General features: G+C 47.1%; 1 long non-coding RNA gene across 1 annotated transcript; it reads right to left on the reverse strand.

The window, feature by feature from the left end:
* Positions 1 to 1,812: 1,812 nt before the first annotated feature.
* On the reverse strand, positions 1,813 to 3,068 carry LOC125894723 (uncharacterized). The gene is made up of 3 exons (XR_007450097.1): positions 3,047 to 3,068; positions 2,912 to 2,971; positions 1,813 to 2,026 (listed from the first exon to the last, which is right to left on the reverse strand). It is a non-coding gene; the product is annotated as an uncharacterized LOC125894723 (long non-coding RNA).
* Between the last annotated feature and the right edge of the window lie 1,470 nt (positions 3,069 to 4,538).

Consider the following 4,538-nt stretch of genomic DNA (forward strand, 5'->3'; position numbering starts at 1 on the left):
CAAAGGTTCTGATCCGAGGAAGCTGGTCGCTCGGGGGTCCTTGCAGAGTTAGACGCTGGGCGCTAACTCACTTAGTTCCTTGTTGCTGGAAAGCTAATTGCAATGGCGTTGTGTTTGCAACAGAGTCTGTGATCAATTGCCCTCCCTTTAGTGGTTTGGGCTATGGAGCAGGGGTTTGGGCCCCTGCTGTCCCAGGCCCAGCTGGAAAGAGGGGTGCAGCTGCTACAGCAGCTGGAGCAAGAAGAGAAAGGTCTGTGGAAGGGAGCAAAGATCTACAGATGCCTGTGACATCAGACTCACATGTCACTGTAAAGGTCCAATCAAGTTTTGGGACTTGAGTCTCACTGAGGTGCGAGGTGAGATCTCCTGTGGAGATGGGTGTTGCATAGCCATCTTTGTTTGAAATCAAAGAGCATACAGAGGAAAAAGCCTTTAAATTGTCCAGTGATGATTTTACCAAATGATAAACCATCTGTGGTCCTGTGAATCCCAACAATCCTCTGATGTGCTTTCTTTGTAAGGGAGCTGATGTTCAGCTCCCACTTGAGATCCTGGGTGATGGTGGTCCCCAGGAAGCGGAATGACTCCACAGTGTTGACTGGGGAATCATACAGGGTGATGGGGGTGGGTGGGACTGGGTTCTTCCTGAAGTCTACAACCATCTCCACTGTCTTAAGAGCGTTGAGCTCCAGGTTGTTCAGCCTGCACCAGGTCACCAGCTGGTCAATCTCCCACCTGTAGGCAGACTCATCCCCATCAGAGATGAGTCTGATGAGGGTGGTGTTGTCTGCGAACATCAGGAGCTTGACGGACTGATGACTGGAGATGCAGCTGTTGGTGTAAAGGGAAAAGAGCAGAGGAGAAAGAACACAGCCTTGGGGGGATCCAGTGTTGATAGTCCGGGTGTCAGAAACATGTCTCGCCAGCTTCACGTCCTGCCTCCTGTCAGACGGGAAGTCAGTGATCCACCTGCAGGTGGATGAAAGCTTTACTGTCACTTCATTTGTGCATGGGGCTTGTAGAAAAGTCTGAGACTGAGGACCACTGGGCATTTTGAAGATGACGAAAAAAAAAAATCTACTGTGTAAATTTGTTCAAAATTCAGTTTTACTGAGAGATATGTAATCAGATATGGCCGCTGCCTCGTGACGTCACAATATGCAAATCAGATGAATTTACTCCCATCAGATTTGTCATTGTTATACCTCACCGTAGTGCATGATGGTATACAGCAGTCCTCACAGAAGCTGATGTATGATGTCACAGCCTCTGTGTACTCATCCAGACTATTGGTGGCGGTCCTGAAAACATCCCAGTCTGTAGTGGCGAAATACGCCTGAAGATCCTCCACAGCATCACTGCTCCACTTCTTAGATGACCTCACAACAGGTTTACAGACCTTTCACTTCTGCCTGTCAGAGTGGCCCAGTGTGGCGCAGGGGACGGCGTGATAGGCGGTGTTGACAGTCGTGTAACAGTGATCCAGCATATTCTTCTCCCTGGTCGGACATTTTATAAACTTTTTGTATTTGGGGAGTTCATGTGTGAGGTTACCTTTGTTAAAGTCGCCAAGGACAATAACTAAGTGTGGCGAGGTGGAGGTGAAAGGATATAAAGCTAATACTGTTACCAAGAAAAGGGCTTGACAACGCCACCCTGGGAATTTCACCCAGGGAATTACTTCTTCAATACAAGACACACAGGTTCGTTTCCTCAAAGGGGCATGAGACGTGGTTCCAAGTTTTAAAAAAAATACACTTTTTATTAAACAATCATTTTTCTTTTAAAAAAAAAACTATTCACACAGGGAGGGGGAAAGAACCTAATCAGGGCTGAGGCCTAGTGAGTGGACAAGGACTAGTGAAGGGGAAGGATCCACCAAAAAAAAGAGAAACCAACTTAAATCACCAGGCACACGTGGCAGACACACTCAGTGAAGCAACCCACTCCCAGGAACACAGCGGACAAGACGGAAGGATGGATACCACCACCAAACACCAGCACCGCCACCACCGGCCTCCAGCAACTGAAAAGGGGAATGATAAAACAAATTAGTGGGGTTGCAATGAAACAAACAAAATCAATAAATCAAAATTTAACAAAAATTGTAATTAATGGGCAGATCACAAGTTTAAACTTAACAAAATATAACAACTAATAACTGCCCAATTGAAATACTCAAATATAGACAAAGCAAAAAAAGAAATTAATGCTAAATAAAGAAAACAAACCCCAAACAATTATCCAATTACATATACAAAATCTCTCAAATTAACCTAATTAACAAATAAATTATACAAACAAACAAAATCAGGTTCAACCCAAACAATATAAAAATAAACAAGCTAATAGAATATAACCCACACTCTCCCACACTCATTCACTCAAAATACGGGGGACCAAACCCCGGTTAAAAATAATGTCTCGGCCCGCGACGGGCGGACGAGCAACCATCCTGCTCCGGACGTGAAACAGAGCAACAGTGCCTATGGCGGAAGCAGAGCTGCAGAGCGGCTTACAGGACCACAGCGTGCCACCGTGCCGTGAGGACAAGCAGCAGCAGAGACAAACGGCAGACGTGATGGAGGCAAGCAGGAGACACAACAGGAGACAAAGCAGCAGTGGAGACAAAGCAGCAGCGGCGACAAAGCAGCAGCGGCCCGATAAGCTGGCTACAGTTAGCACCTAACCAAGGAAAATGCTATTGGCATGGCTAAATACACTGAACATGATTCGGTGCGTGCTACAATACACATAACATACCTTTTCAGCAGCGCGGGCACACACACACTCACACGAGAGGAGGGAGGGGGAGAGAGGGCTCCATGCAGCCACCAGCGTTTACCTGCGACCACACTAGCATTAGCCACCTGATAGCATCAACTATACTACAAAGAGAGAGGACACTTACCACAGCCAACAAACGCAGCAGCGCATACAGGGGGGCCAGAGCAGCACACAGGCAGTCGCCCTACAACACAACACCAATGCCTTAAGCACGTGGGCAAACAAACGACCAGCGAGGTGAAGCAGCGTGCAGCCATACCTGTCGGACCAGACGACCTCCGACCCGGAAGTGACGCAGAGGCGACGATGGGAGCGCAAAGGAAGAACCGGTGGGAGGACTGCCGCTTTTGTACCAGCCCACCTCATTAGCGGCCCCCAGCAGCGCTCATTGTAAACAATGACAATAAGCACCTCTATGCTGCTACATAAGGATTCTGGGTAAGTCCACTCCACACACAGTATCTGGTCGGCGAGCGTACGCTGTGTCTCCTGCACGTTGGGCTGCAGTGGGATGTAAACACCGACCAGAACGAATGAAGCAAACTCACGAGGGGAGTAAAAGGGTTTGCAGTTGATGAAAAAAGATTCTAGATCAGGAGAGCAGTGCTGCTGGATCACCGTCATGTCATTACACCAGCTACTGTTAGTGTAAAAACAAATACCTCCACCTTTAGTTTTGCCGGAAAGTTCTGTGTCACGATCCGCTCTTAAGAGTTGGCAGCTTGCCAGCTGCATCCACACAGCCACGTCTCTGTGAAGCACAAAACTGCAGATGTAGAGAAGTCTCTGTTTTTCACCATCAGTAGCTGAAGTTCATCCAGTTTGTTGGCCAGCGAATGCACGTTGGAGACAAATATACCTGGCAGCAGTGTGCAGTGTCCGCGTTGGCGGAGAGGCACGAGCACACTGGCACGTTTCCCCCTCCTCCGGCGTTTCACTTCACGAGCAAAGGTGAGGGTACCTTTGGCCAAAAAGCCCAGCAAATCCACCGAAAGCTTGAGTGAAGTGGGAAAAAAATGCGCTGGAGTTGTTCCCCTGATGTTCATAAGCTCTTCTCTGGTGAAAGAGATGCGGGAACTGGTGCAAAAAACAGGGTTTATAAACAAAACAAGGCAAAACAATGCGCACCAAAACACTGAAGCAGCCTTCCGTGGCGCCATCTTGATGTTATCAAGATCTGATGCTGTGATTTAAGTGTTCCCTTATTTATTTATTTATTTATTTTTTTAGCAGTGTACCTAACGACCTGCAGTTTGGGCTTCTACCCCTGGTGCTATGGCCCCTTACAGTCTAGGACAGGGGTAGGGAACCTGTGGCTCCTGAGCCACATGTGGCTCTTTAGCCCCTGTCCAGTGGCTACTTGAGCCTTTGAGAAAAGAAGTCAATGGAAATGTGTTGCTGAACCTCGATAGCAGTGGCTGGTTAGCTATGGATGCCAAATCCAAAAAAGTAAATTGAATAAAATAGAGAATGTAGTGTACTGCACAGTGTTCACCTTGTGGTAAAACATATTAACAAATGTTTATGTAGACCATATGTATACGCTAATTTAGACTTAATAGGCTATTTACCTTGATTATAAGGCTCAAACATATTTTGCAGCTCCACACAGATTTTTTTCAGATTATTTTTGGTCAAATATGGCTCTTTTAATGGCAAAGGTTGCAGACCCCTGGTCTAGGAGGTCCCAATCTCAAGAGTGGAGAAACTGGAGAGGAGGATTACAAGCTACATCAAGAAATGTCTTGGAG

Source organism: Epinephelus fuscoguttatus, linkage group LG9 (genome assembly GCF_011397635.1).
Source record: "Epinephelus fuscoguttatus linkage group LG9, E.fuscoguttatus.final_Chr_v1".
NCBI classification, from domain to species: Eukaryota; Metazoa; Chordata; class Actinopteri; order Perciformes; family Serranidae; genus Epinephelus; species Epinephelus fuscoguttatus.